Source organism: Gallus gallus, chromosome 9 (assembly GCF_016699485.2).
Source record: "Gallus gallus isolate bGalGal1 chromosome 9, bGalGal1.mat.broiler.GRCg7b, whole genome shotgun sequence".
Taxonomy (NCBI): Eukaryota; Metazoa; Chordata; class Aves; order Galliformes; family Phasianidae; genus Gallus; species Gallus gallus.
The window spans coordinates 5,326,463-5,341,712 of NC_052540.1; the positions used below are offsets into that span (position 1 = coordinate 5,326,463).

A 15,250-nucleotide genomic window follows, 5' to 3' on the forward strand; every position below is an offset into this window, starting at 1 on the left:
TGAAGTTAGCTATTTGGTGTAGCACAGAACACCAGGTCAGCTGGAGTTGTTAAGGAACATTACCTCCCCATCACTGTTTTTTTGATAAAGAAATCTTATATTCATTTAATGAACTGAAGTCCATTCTAAATTCAGACATTCCCTCTGTCATAAACTCTTTGGAACATCTTCAGGATGCTCTGACAAAGCATTTTGTCACAACTTTGGATGTGGCCTCTCTAGGTAACGCATTTTCTTCTCGCTGCTGTCCCACAGACACAGAAGCACTCCAAAACAAATCTTAGTGCTCCCATCCAAAAGTTACCAAATCAATAAATATTCATGTGCATTTTACACAGAGAAACTAAAGATGGAGCCCTCACCTTGGTGCTGCAAAGATCCTGTGGCCATAAGTTAGTTACTTGAAAACACTAAGAAAAGGACGACCCTTGGTTGCTGTTTCCTGTGATCTTCTCCATGCAGGCTGTTTTCTTCAGTACTTTCAGACACCAGAGTTTCATTTCCCTGTTCCACTGGTAATGCCTAATATGGTGAAGCCGTGCAAATTTACTGCTGTTTACTTCCTAAATTCCGCTTTTTTAAGTGTGCATACTTAATTTTATATAAACGAGAGCCCATTAACAGAGTTAAATAGTGAGGCTAAACAATACATGTTTCAGTAGCTGATTGTTACGAACCATTTTGTGAAGCCACTACCCACTTTGCTCCCAGTGCCGGCTTTAAGGGCCTTGTTCTTTATGACTAAAACAACCTCCAAAGAGTGGATTGCAACAGATTCTGAACTAACACAGCACAGTCAAATTAAATGTACTTCAAAGACATCCTGCAGCAGTCCAGCTTGCTGCTTAATTCCACATATTACTACATGATAAATATCAACAGTGATTATTTCATCACTAACATGCAGTGAGTATTACCCGAACTAAAAGTCATCACTAACAATCCTTGCTGTGATGAGGGAGGAAAAATTCCAACATGTAACAAATGCAGTTTACCTTCAGCTACATTCAGCACTCAAAAGCAAATCTACAGGCTCTAGTGGTTAATGAAATGCTGTGTGTTTCCATCTGCTCTTGCTCCTCACTCACTCCTCTTTCAGGTAGAGAGACTTTACTGCCTCGTATTCTGTTGCTGAAAACTCAGAGCACCAAAGGAGTTGCACGTTACATGCCAGAATACACAGACTTGGCTCAGTGTGAGTACAGAAACCCTCCAAGAGCCTCAGCTCTGCTACAGAATTGAAAGGGGAACTCTGGAGCAGGATGAGCAGGGGCTGAGGAGAGCTAGGACAGCCACGTTCCCATTCATCACTGCTCACCAGCAAACCCACAGGCACTTAAATGAGAGGGGGAGCACAGGCAGAACTGAACAGAAAACTACAGCATGCTGGAATACGAGTTTCAGCTTCTGGCTTAATTCTTCCATTTTCTCTGAGACCTGGAAATGATGGCAGCTTTACAATCCCCCTTTTCCCTCTCTTCTTTATGAATAAATTTAAGATGGGTCCGTACAGTGGCAATCAGTGAACAATATACAACATGAAATGAATCTGAGAGTGACCCCGAGATCCAATTTTCTAAGACAAAATAAGACAATCACTTTTCAGGCTCTAATACAAACCTCTGCACTGATACCTTTGTTTACAGCAGATTCTTTTATCCCTTCCATTACCTATGGTTTTGCACTGCAGGATATACTCACAAACCGCCTCCCAAAACCTATTTCCATAAAGGATCTCATCTCACTCAACTGCTACATCCATTCTCTAACGCTAAAAGTGTGTGACTACCAAAGACCCCTATGGCTTCGAGCTGACAAATAGCATCACCAACTTAATTTAAAAAATAACAACAGAACATTAATTCTGCCCCTCCCCTAACATTAATTAATTAATTAATCAGGTTCGTTTCTGAAAGTTATGAAGTACCAAACACAGGAAGAACACCACCACAAGTATGCTGATACATGGCTCTGCTTGTGGGAGGTTTTTTGTTTGTTTCCTATTTTATTTCAGAAAAAGAAATCTAACAACTCGAGTGTGAGGTTACATAGTATGATATTATCAAAGGGCCCCAAATGTGAGAAGACTAGAAGCAAATGAAGACCAAAACAACCTTTCTCTTATCAAGTCAACAGTTCAAACCTAGATGGGGTTCAGAAAGTCAGTTTTGAAAACAGTGATAACGTTTTCCACTGCTTGTAGCTATGCTACCAAGAATTACAAAAAGAAAGCAAAAACCCTTCAGTTTCATCAATTGCAAGGCTCAGCACAGTAACATATACTACACAGCATTTTTCAGATTCCTTCATTAACGAAGTTTCAGTAAGTTAAAAATTGACCTCTTCCTACAGACCTACTTCTCACAGAGTAAAAGCATGCCCTTCCATGCACAGCCTGTGCACCTGCACAAAGAGCTGAGCAGCTCTGACCCTGCATGATGGGAACACTGGCACAGAGCAGAAGCACTCCGGGAATCCTTTGCAAAAAGAGTGACCTGCTTGGCAGGGCTCCACCACAGGTGAATTACAACTATAGATACTGTTGGATGAACAGCACTAACCAGATCAAGAACAATTCTTGAACGTATTCAATACGATCCCATTGCAAAATAATTCCCGATACTGGGATGAACCCCAAAAAGCAAGGTGGAAAGAATAAAAGACAGCATTCTTGTATTTCTGTATAACAGCTCCAAAACCACAAGGCTGAAGAGGAGCCCGAGGAGGGCTGGACTGAAAGCAAATGCTCAGAGCTGCTCCCACAGGCAAGGTGTGGAGGAGTATAATGGTTCCACTAAACTAAAAATGGCATCACTGCACTTGGTAACAAAAACTTGCTCCTGGTACACATCTTAAGAAAAGACCTGAACAGCATTTCCCCTAACGCCTTTCCTTTCAAGATCTCTCCCACGACAAATCAGAAAGCAAACATGGAAGTCCCCCCACAGCCCAGTCTTATTTCTCACAAGTACAGCGCAGAAAGCAAAGCACTTCACAGAAAACAGAAAATCAAACAACACTTCCACCATTTCATTTGCTGCTGCATGCCAAGAAATCGTTCTTGGGGTAAACCAAACCCGTTCATCACTAAAACACTGAGGCGTGGGCTCAAAGCGTCAGGAACACTCCTATTTCTGAAGACCACCCAATTTTCAGGAAGACTGTAATTATATATCTCTCTCTTTATTACCCCACAGACAAACAGTTAAAACGTAGCAGAAGTATCAAGTGTCGTTCCAGGTCAACTATGTCCATTACATTAATGAAGCAGCATCATAATAATTGGTTTATATTAGGTCTGGCTCCGAGACCCTTACTTTATTTCATTTCTATCACTCTCTAGAGTACTGGCCTTAAAGAAAAAAAAGAATCACCTTCAAAAGAGCATAACCAAGGGACACTACAGTGATGTGCTGCAGTGAGAAAGAAAGGCCGTAAGTGCTTTGCTTTCCCACACCTCTACCACAAGTTCACTGGAAAAGGAATAATAGAGAAAACGCATATAAACAGAGGGGGGTTCATCCATCGCATTTCTTTTCCCTTTACAATAGTATAATAAATATTCTATCTTCTAATATGTTTTAAAAAGACTCCAGCTGCTGTACTACAGTCTGCATATGCCTGCTCTTCACAAATAATTCCTCCTGTAAAAAAATACTTTCTAAATACAAGGGAGATTTTTCATGGAGAGCAGGCAAAGGCAGGCTGTGCATCAGCTGGCACAGTTCATCATATGAGGTGACGTACACGTGGTTGCTTTTTTACTGAGGGCACATAAAAATACATCTACAGCTTTTTCATTGCCATTCAAAGCGCATAATGTTTCTCTGCTATACATTTCAACTGCCTTAGCAGCAGCAAAGTAATTTTCAATTAGCTATTTGCACTCATCTTACAGTAGCATCTCAAGTGCTTCAAGGGCCGTGATTGCAGATAATACCTATCTTCAAGGACGTAAATGCAATAAAATTTTATTAAGCAAAGACACCAAAGAAAGGGAAGAAACAGCCCATCCCCAATGCCCTGATGAGAACACACAGCGATAACTGAGCTTCTCCAAGCTCCAGCAGCAGCCGTGTGACACACTTAGAAACAGAACCTAATTACGGCAGGTCCCCAGCCAGTGCTTTACCCACACCATTTCTCACCCAGGAGAATTAACGTGGGAGCTTCAACATTAAACAAAATGGAGTAAAGGAAAAATTACCGAGACTGAAGTTCTTTATTTAAAAAGTAGAAAGAGATAAGAACCTCTGTCATTTCATGGTGGACGTGACTTGGAATCCAGTGTTTTTGCAGTAACAGAAAATATGAAAGCACCCAATACGTGGATTCAATTTCAAAACCTACACAGCTGATGCAGATCTGGATGAAATTATTAAAAATTCAGATGAGCAATGATAAGGGAAAAGCTTGATTGTGGTCTTAATACTACGTCTAGTTTTGCTTCCACATTCCTGTAAACGTTGGTTTTCATTAAGAACTAATTCCTGTCAGATGATGGAATCATAGGGGCTGGAAGGGACCTCAAGAGATCATCGAGTCCAACCTCCTGCTACAACAGGTACCCTACAGGGAGGCTAAAGCAGGCCATGCAGCTCGGCATCCAGCTGCATCCTGAACATCTCCAGAGAAGGAGACTACATCCTCTCTCTTCCTCAGGTGTGTCAGCCACTCCTCCCAGCTTTATATCATCAGCAAACTTGCTGAGGGCAGCCTCTATCTCTCTATCCAAGTCACTGACAAAGATGTTGAATGAGATCGGACCCAGCACCAGCCCCTGAGGAACACTGTTAGTTACAAATAACCTTTTTTTGTACAGTACCTGTCTGCTATGCTTGGTGCTTTGCCTCTTCATACACCAGCCTTATTTACAGCACCCAGAGTAGAAACTACTACCAAAACAGAAAAAGGAAGTCGAAAAGGAAGTCAAGATAACGGTGTGGGAAAAGCAGTGCTCTAGATTTGAAATTGTAGGAGAGGTAGAAGCCAGCCAAATAGTGGATTTGTATGTACTTGGATCAGCTGAACTCTAACAAGCTATGCAGAGTCACATTCAGTATTTAAAATGGTACCCCGATACTTACGGCAACAAGACAGTAAAACATATATATGCTCTTATCACTCAGATAAAGCACAAAGATCATTATCTTGAGCTTCGCAGAATTTTAAACATACGCATATCATCTAATTCAAACATAAAGAACATTCTTAATTGAGAAATGATTTTAGAATATGACTAACACTACCAGTAGGCATAATCAGTACTTCTGGAGTGCCAGGAAGCAAAGCTGGTCTAGGATGAACACTCACCACATCCCACACATTTGTTAAAACCTATTTAGAAGTGGTATCCCCTCATCTTTAAACACCATTTGAAGTTTTGTGATATTACAAAGTTTCAAATAAAACTGTACAAACATAATAAAATTATGTGAATAAATGTTAGTTACATAGATGGAGGCAGCCTATCAGTATAATAGAAAGTTGTGGGGGGTTTTAGTTATTATTTGGAATAAAATACAAAAGGACTTTTGTCAAAGGCGCTCTGTGCCTCTGACAGGGATATTTCAAAGAGGCTGAACAATATCAGCCTGCAAAGGCCTGCTGATCTCTTCTCACTTGTGTTGTTATGAACCCGAAAGTAAAGGAGCTTTGTGCCAAAGATTAATGTATCACTTGCTGCTGACAATGTGCCCAACTAAGGATGCCTTTCCTCACTCAAGTGGGTTCACAATTACTGCTCACCACCTTCCAGTCAGCACTTATCACACCAATTCCCAAATACACTCCTCAAGTACCTACCAGACAGCTCTCCTCCACCCAGACACGTGCCCTTCACACTGAAATCACTCCTTAGAGTAAACAGCTTTGAACAGCTCTGCAGATGCTTCATCTCCTTACATCATGGCTCGGTCCCAACGTCAGGAGGGTGCACAAGAGATTCGTGAAGCTTCCATATTCAAACCCGAATATGTCTGTCTATCACACTAAGTACTTCTCTGCCCAAGGAACCCTGCTTATGACTCAGTCAATCCTCCCCACATACCTTCCAGAGCATCCCGTTGAGGAACTGGCCCAAGTTGGGCAGGTAAATTAAATGTGTCATAAAATCATCTGAGAGCAGTGCTGCAAACCTCTGAAAATGTCAAGTCCATCCTACAGAAAGCAGCTATTGCACTTTCAACACAAAAGCTTTGCTGAGCAGCTGACAGTTCCTATGTTTATTTCTGAAATACACCACTTCTCTGTTTACACTTTCTGTGTATTCAAACAGACCAATGAAGGACCTCCAAAACCACTGAAAAATGGCAAACGCTTCATAACAATATGGCATGATAAAACCAAAGAGATGCTAATACTCTTATTAATTCCTATTAACTGACAACATCCCTAAAGCAGACGCTCTCATGTCTTCCATAAATGTGTTTCTCCACCCCTACCACCCAACTCAGCTCCCATGCACATGCCACCATTTGATCCAACCTCAAGACCTGCATCATTGAACCCATCTTAGCATCCCCACACACTTCTAACTCCAGTCAATGCATGGTCTGGGGGCAAGGGAAGTACAGCAGTGACCCAAAGAAGGGCAAAGGCTGAGGTCCCAGGGGACTCCTCATCAATTAATTTGGAACTGATAAAAATTTTTAAGACACGGACAAAAATCTGTTTCCTACATTGGACACAACAAGAAACAAAAGCCTCAGAAGAAAAGCGGGAAAAGAAGTTTAGAATACGCACTCTAAAACACTAGTATACCCCAAAACTCCATTTCCAAAAGACAGTAACATAAATGCTCTTATTACTTGTAAGGCACATAAAAAGAAATCAGAACTCACAGGCTTCTCACCTCCTCCTCTTACAAGTAAACTCATGCAATATACCATCACATACAGACACAAAAATTCAACCCACAACACGAATTCTTTTTCCATTATAGGAAATATCTGTACCATTCAGCCACAGTTTCTGCAGACGAGTATTTATACAGCTATTTTATGAGCAGTGTTCACAATTCTTCAAGACCTGTCAGGAAGCGCTCACTTTCAGAGGCAGCTCTATTTCACCAGGTCAGCTCCCTCCACCCCTGCCCCGAGGCACCCTACCTCACTTGCTCACAAGTTTGTGTTAACAATAAAATAAATGAATGAATGTGAAGAAATAAAAAATCTGGGATCATTTAGCAACTGAACTTCAGAAGTACAGCAGTTCGGTGTTACAGCACACACAGACTAAATTGCACAAGCATAAGACTGGTACTGCTATCTGGGATGGAATTTCTTTTAGGATAGCTTGATGCAGAATTCACAACACTTATCTAAAGATCAGAGTAACTACTGCAAATCCATATATTCTGCTTCTGCTACCAAGGTATATGGAAGCAGAAGAAAACTTCCTGTAGTTCAGTTTCATACAGAACATTAAAAACAACACTGCTTATCAAAAGCATGTGTGTTTAATAGTTCTGAAAGAAAGTAGTGAAGTGTATATAAGGTAAGTTTTGCAGCAAGACAGTAATTACGGTACTCATTTTGATGCTCTTTTTAAAGTAGATAGAGAAAAATATTTCCATACACGTAGACTTTGCCTCAAAGTCAAAACAGTAATTTTGATTAATTCCACCTTAAGTGGGGAAACAAACAAACAAATAAACAAACGTTATCACATCTGCCCCCAAACCTTCGAATAAATAACTAAGCAAAGCAACTGAAAAACATTTGGGGCATTTTGTCTGGGCCAAAGCCACAAAGCGGAGATAGCAGACACCTTACCAAAGACAGCCCTCTGTCTGCGTGCAGTCCCTGAGGCCACATCCTGCAGCACGCTGGCAATGAAACTTTGGCTACCCAGAGCTGCCAAACCAAGAAACAGAGCAAACAAATCCATGGGAGGTGGTGCAACTGCTCCTATCTCACTCCTTGTCAGAGGAAGCTTTTTGACATCGTCAGTTCCATTATTGTTTCTGTTATCTGTGAAGCCAGCAGGTAAATCTGATTATTCTGCTCACAACACATTCACAGCCTGTTTACTCGCTGGGGCCTCACCCTGCAACTGTAACCCGTGCAAATGGAAGCCCATTCCTGAATGTACTTCCACCGAATATTCAGATATGAAGATTTACTCATGTAAAAACAACAGCCTGTATAGCAGTTGGGTCAGTGCTGCACACAAAGCAGCGGACACCTCAGACACTGCACAAACACAGAGCCTCAGCTTCAGTAACTGCACACTCTGCGACTGCGGACAGCCCCACCACACTATTATAGCCCGGATTGCAGGCACAGACCTCGTGTCACAAAGCAGAACTGTGCAATTACAGGTTTTTATTGTGAATTCTTAAATTAATTTCAAATTCTGCTCTGTTTCTAACCTAAGTTGGTATTTGCCACAAGAGCTGATGTAGTTATCCCAGCAAAACACACTGCAGCTTTCATACGGTGAGCAGCCCTGCAAGGGCCATCAGCACGGCCACAAAACAGAGCTCAGTGCACTCCGGACTAACGCTGACATTTCTCCTCCCTCGGGATTCCAGGTCCTCACATTTGAGGCAAACAAAATGAGATCTGAGATGCAGTCTCTGACACCACAGGTATTAATGCTCTGGGCACATCAACATGAACACAAACACTCATTAACAAACAAGTACCTGTTACAAATGGTGCTGACTTCAGGTTCTCTGTCCTGCACGGCTGTCACAGAAACTGTCAGTCGTGAAAAAGTTCACTGAATAACTTGTGCTCTGCTGCTACCAAGCACAACAGGCCAGAAAACCCACCTACAGCTTAAACAGCAACATGGACTCTACATCAAATCAAATGTCAAATGATAGCGGCTTACCAACATGGGGCCACGTCCAGCTAGGCTAACAAGAGGCACAGAGCCCAGGGCAGTTTCCATGTGTATCCCTGGATGTGTGAAAAGGCAGCGAGCTGCCCGAGCTCTGTCTCCGGAACACATGGCAGCTGACAGGCTGAGCACCAGCATGCATTTCCACCACCAGCTGAAGGTGAAGGAGTTCATGCTCTTCCTGCCCCCGCCCAGCACACGGGGCATTCCACCAGCTGGTATTTTTGATGGCATTTTGTTCTTAAAAACGTCACGTTTGCCACATAGAGCATATCGCAGACACAGGCAGCATTACAGATAACGTGCAACACTTTACACACACATTAATCGTGAGCAAAGCTTCCCAGAAAGCAAAAGGCATCAAAGCAGCGAGAAGAGGCGTGATGCATTCCCCCCTTACTACATCATAGGAGTCAAAGAGAGATTATTTTTACTCTTTTTCGTTCAGGAGCCATTCCTACACCAGAATGTGGAGTCCTGCCAAAGCTCCACAGACAATTGGGGAACCAGCAAGCCCATGACATCAGATATTCCGGGGAAGTGAAACTCACTTAACGGAAGTGATTTTTGTTACAGAAAAACAGATATCGAAACAGGCACTAACAAAAGTATTTTAAGACCATACGCGGGGGCGGTTCTTTTTTAATAACTTTAAAATAAATCTATAATTGTAGGCAGGAAAGCCAGCTAAGCGTGCTCCCACGGGACGGTGCCCTCGATACCTTGTCATGGTTTTATGCCCCGCCATACGGACACGCACCGCGGCCAGGCACGGAGCCGCCCGGGGCTGCCGCTCCACCCCGCGCCCTCAGCTCAGCGCGGACATTTCTGGAGCCGCGCTCCCCAGCGGCCTGGTCACCGCTTCCATCCTAATGCACTGCCCCGCGCTTTCCGACGCCTTGACACAAGGGTTGAACTACGTTATTTCTTCACGAGCGGCCCTTCCTAACGGCAAGATGCGCCTCACGAAGTTGGCTCTCACCCGGTTAGCAGCCCTCGGGTCCCGCTCCCGGACAGCGCGAACCGTAGCGATGGGCGCCCGCCCCGCCCCGCTCGCAGCGCCGCCTGAGGAGCGCAGCGCCGCGCGCGGCGTTTGCTTTGCCGCGCTGCGCAGCTCCAGAACAGTAGAACCCGTCAGCCCATGGGGGGACAAAAGGACTCCGCAGCGCGGAGAGTTCCGCCGAACCCCGAAGCCTTCCTCGCGCGGGGCTGTCCCGGCTCCGGCAGGAGGGCTCCCGGCTCCGCCACGCGCCGGGGCAGATCCGCCGCACACGGCCCCGCTCCGTGAGGCACGCGACGGCAGCGCGAGCACCGGCCCGGCCGCACCGCTCCTCCTCGCGGCTCCCAGGAAGCACAGCGCGACACGCGCCGCCCGGCGCCCCGGGCAGCCTCGAGCAGCGCTGCTGGCGGCGGGACGCTGGCGGACCACTTGTTGCGGCTGCCGCCGCGCCGTCCCACGCGCCAAAGCGAGGGCAGAGCCGCCCGCCCGGTTGAGCAACAGCCGTGTCGCAACGCGCCGCAGCCCGGAGGTGCCCCTTCCTGCGGGGCGGGGACGGACCGAAACGGCAGAGGGAAAGCCCCGCCGCGCCGGCCCGGCCCGGCCCGGCCCGCTCCGAACCCCGACCCGCGCCCCCCCGGGCACCCACCTGCCCGAGCAGCGGCCGGTCCCAGCCTCGGCCTCAGTCCCGGTCCCGGCCAGCGCGGCGGCTCCGGCGCGAGCGGGGCCGGCTCCCTCCGCTCCCTCACGCCGCCTCCGCGGGCGCCGGGTTACCTAGGCGATAGCTTCGCCCTCGGGCCCCGCCCCGCCCCCGGCGCGAGCCGCCAACCGGGGCGCAGCTTTCAATATCGACCCGCGGCCGGCAGCCAATCAGCAGGCGCGTCCCGCCCGGCCCGTGCTCCCGTGAGGGCCGGAGCTGAGCCGTGCCGCAGGGGCCGGGCCGCGCTGCGCTGCCAATTCAGCTCAGTGCTCCGGCGGGCCGGCTCGGCCGCTTCGTTACGGACCGTTCCCTACACGGCTGTGGGAAGGCGGCGAGATAGAGCTGGCGCCGCGTCGGTGGGGTCCGCGCGCAGCCCCACGGCCCGGCCCGGCGCCGCTGGGATAACTGCATCAGAACGGAACGTGGCAGAAACAGGCGGCTCCGGCTGCTTCCCGTGAGCCCTACGAGGTGCGGAGCTCAGCAGCGTGAGGCACCGCGCGCAGCCCCTCCCAGCACCCCGCGCCGGCGCCCGTCCGTGTGCCCGCAGCCACGCATTTGTGCCATGGGGCCACGCGTTTTTCACCCTTCATTTTCCAGTTCCTCCGGTTGTCAAAACGGAGAGATGGATTTAATCCCTCATCAGCTCCGCTTCCCCACCGTGAGGGCGCTAAAAAAATTCATTAACTTGGGTGAGGAATCAGCCAGGAGAGGCTGGGCTGCCTGTTTCAAACTAACAGACCGACCACAACAGCTGGACGTGAGTTCCATGGGAAGGACAATCGTCTCCCCGTTAACTCGGGAACATTAATTTGGTGCTGTGTTGCACGAAAGGTGAGCATGCAATACCACGTCTAGGCGGACCTCAACAGAAGGCAGGAGTTACTGAGGAGCGTTTCCTACCGTGTGCTGGCACCTCTGCCGTGTGCCTGCAGCCTGGATCAGTTAATGGCTCCCCTCCATGTCTGTCCTGGTGCTCTCACAGCTGCCCGGCGCTGCCCGTGCGGTGTTGGGGCTTCATCCTGCAGCTCCGTGCCGCAGCACTGCAGTGACCCCGTCTGACTTCCTTTCTTCCTGGAAAAATAAAGAAAAAAAAAAAAAAAGCCAGCAGATTTTAAATGAACGTAACTGCTTTATCAGGTAAGAGCACAGAGCGTACAGAGACAATCTCATCTCTGTGGATCACATCCTATAGAGCTGAGCGGAGTGCAGCTCGCTGAGCTGCTCACCCCTTTTGTGTAAAGCTTACGTGGGTAGTGAAGCACAGTTCTGAAAAACAAGGCACAAGTGAGATCCGGTAGTGCAAGCAGCCCCAGACGCACCCCTTCTCAAACCAGTGTGATACTTGTGGGTCTGACTCCACGCATTCCGATAGTCTTGGCCTGGATACCCAGCCCTTGGCTCGCTGGTTGACTTTGCTGATGACAAATGGTTTCATGTCTGACTATTCTTGGAAAGATTAGGAATTTTTCGTTTTCTAAGAGCTATTTACGCAATATTTTGCAACATTACAGGACCCGGTACAGTCTTGGTAGAACAACACTGTGAAGTGCAAAACGATTTGGATGAAAGTGATTTAGTAGAAGCAGCAGAGGGTTACAATCCAGAAACTTCATAATATTTGCTACACTTCCATTTTTTCAGCTTAACAATGGTGCCTTGAATTGCCCATTGTGTATAAAGCTACAAGCACTTAGGCATTGTCTTATACTATATACACCTTCAGCTGTATCTATGAATAGAATTCAGGGAAATCCACTCATGGGGAGATTTCTGCAGGTCTGTGCTCCAGACTTCACATTTCTTTTTCATTCTGTGCTTTAATGCCTCAGTACTTAGTGGTGGGAGTGCAGTGATCTCAATCAGCAGTTACCAGCATATTTCAGATTGCAGTCCATCAGCCTGCACCCTGCTCGTGTTTGTGTCTGCCACGCAGCTGTTATGGGCCGTGCACACAGTATGGACGAGGAACCCGTCCGTAGCACCTTAAGTAAACATTTTTATACCCTACATGGCAGTGAAAGAAACAGAAGTTTTAAATATGATTTAAATTTTCAATTTCCTTATTTTTAGATTCTCTTCCCACCCCCCTTCGCAGAACAACAAGTGCTCTATTATTCTGCCCCCCCCGGCTATTGTTACATATGTTCTCAGTATAACAAAAGGTTTTTGTCTAAAAAGGCTGTATCTGAGTCATGTCTTTGCATGCAAAACAGCTGTACACCTAGGGCACATTCTCGGTCACTAGAAAATGTGTCATTTTCAGCATTCTGGTAGACGTTATTTTAGCCCTGTGTAACAGCCACGTTCAGAAAAAGGAACCAGTGCACACACTGCCCGTGCATCTGCAGACAGCTCACAACAGCAGCAGCAGACCCAAGCAGAGGAGACAGCGGTGTGAGCGGAAACGCTGTGCAAAAGATTTTTGGAATAAAGCAGAAAAAACTTTTCTGGGAAAAAAAGCATCTAGGTAAATCTAAAGGACGGTGATCCAAAACTCAGCTGAGTACTGGCCAGGACATGCTTAGAAATCATTTACTACAACTTTAATGCTGGTACTGGTCGCAACTTGCTGGTGTCCCCTCCGTGATACAACACAACATCCACAAACCTATCAGCCTTGATCGGTTAATGCACAGAACTTCTTGTGGCGAACAGATTTAGGTCAGATGTTAGGAGGAAATTCTTCACTATGAGGGCAGTGAGGTCTTGGCACAGGCTGCCCAGAGAAGCTGTGGATGCCCATCTGCAGAGGTGTCCAGGGCCAGGTTGGATGGGGCCCTGGGAGCCTGACCAGGTGGGTGGTATCGTATCCCTGTTGGAAGTGGAAGGGCTTTAAGGTCCTTTCCAACCCAAGCCATTCTGTGATTGTATGATAATGGCTGCGGTGAAGAACTCTGTCTCCCTCAGCTCTGTGAGCAGAGGACTCCCTCAGAAGGTGTACTGAGCAGCACCCTGGTCTCTTTTCCAGGACTGTACCCACGTGTGCTTCTACAATAAGCTGCTCTTTGTTTCTCACACTGACTCTGGTGGAGAGGGAGGCAACAGCAAATAATGGACTGAGTGACATTCGGTACCAGACTGCAAATGCAGATGTCAGACAAAACGGATGCCGAATTTGGCTGATGAGGCTACAGCCTGCAGTAACACCAGGCAGTTTCTAACAGTGTTTTGCTAAACAGTTTTTTAATACGTATAAACTTCAGTGGAAAGTTCTCTGAGAACCTACAGCAGGCATACAGGAGCCAGAGAGTCAAGCTGTTATCTGAAGCAGGGCCCCACACAGCCAGCGGCACCGGTACCCAGACGCTCATCCTTGCACTTCCTTGTTCTGGGCCTTTACTGAATGAAGTGCTTGAGGCCTTTCATCTTAAATCTGTAAGCCTAACTTAAATGACCCAAAGCCACTAGAAATAGAGGGCCTCTTCCTTGTCCTTCTGACCTTTCCTGACCGCTGTAACACATCAGCAGTACAAGCAGTCAGCTGATATACCCTTAAGGGAGACAGAGCCCTGCTGTCACTGAGTGGGCTGAGTTCCTTCCCTTTTTCCCCTCTGACGAGGGCCGAGTGAGCTGTCACACAGGAGTGGCTGCAACCAGAGAGCAGCCTGAGCTCCCAGAGCTGCCCACTGCCTGCCCATCAGCACAGCCCATCCTCCCATGGGCACTGCCGCCTCTCTCAGGCTCCCTGGGTCTGGGCCATGGCTGGGGAACCACAGTCCCTCTGACTGAGGCTGTGAGTGCACCAGTATGAGCTGGGAGCCACACCCCATTATCCCATCCTGTACATCCACAGAAGTAGGCACATCGCCGTATTGCTTCAAATCACAAATGCCACAATTAGAAGGTTTTGGGTACACAGCCTTAAATGGTGGCATTTTTGATCAATTTATGCCAATTCTATGCTAACCTTGTTATAATAAAGCAATACTTTTCACATGATTTATCTGTACAGAAACTGTATGAAAGTGCACAGTTGTCACTGAATGCAGACTACAACATTTGTGCGTAGTTGCTTATTTTCTGCACCTGCTCATGACAAACGGGTTTCTGAGTATGGGCACACTGCACAAGACAGCTTGTTCATCAGCCATGTGGATGTCCATGTCGTAACAGACAGCAAAGGTCAAAAGAGTTGGTCAGAGTGAGCAAGAGCAAGGCCTTCACAAAGAGCAACAGCATCCTGACACAGCAGTCTGACTTTGCTGCTATGTTCTCTTTTTATATATTAATATTTCTACATACTTTTTTTAGTTTTACCCACTTCCTAACACAGATTTTGCAAAAAACAGTTCTATTCATCCATACAACACATCCTCTTTCACTAAAGCATCTTGAATAAACAGTGCCTAATAGAACCAAGACTTGTGTCTCCACGTAACCTCACACATCGCACAGGCAAGTCTCTCCCCAGCTGCTTCTCACCTGCCCACTGCAAAGGTCTGACCTCATACCCAATATTAGCATTTTTTGTCATGAAAAAGAGCACTGAATTGCTAGAACTGCCACTTTTCAAATGAGACATCGAGTTCCCTTGTGTTATTTCTACTGACTTTTCTAATGAAATTTAAAGATCCCATGGCGCATTTTGACAAAAAGTAGGGCACCGACAGCTTATTTATTCTCTTACTAAAAATAGGCTTCAAAGTCCAGCAGGTTTTAATGTGTTAGATAGCAGTTTAAGTGTAATAGCTGCCACACCTGTC

General features: G+C 46.6%; 1 protein-coding gene across 14 annotated transcripts in view; it reads right to left on the bottom strand.

Annotated features, from left to right (window-relative positions):
• Positions 1–15,250, bottom strand: part of PIK3CB (phosphatidylinositol-4,5-bisphosphate 3-kinase catalytic subunit beta) — a 111,564-nt gene that overhangs the window by 53,461 nt on the left and 42,853 nt on the right. For 6 of the 14 annotated variants that reach the window (XM_046898396.1, XM_046898397.1, XM_015276911.4 and 3 more), the window contains 1 exon segment: positions 11,448–11,618. The exons of 3 other annotated variants lie outside the window; for them this stretch is intronic. The gene's annotated coding sequence lies outside the window, so the exon portion shown is untranslated. 14 annotated transcript variants of the gene reach the window in all.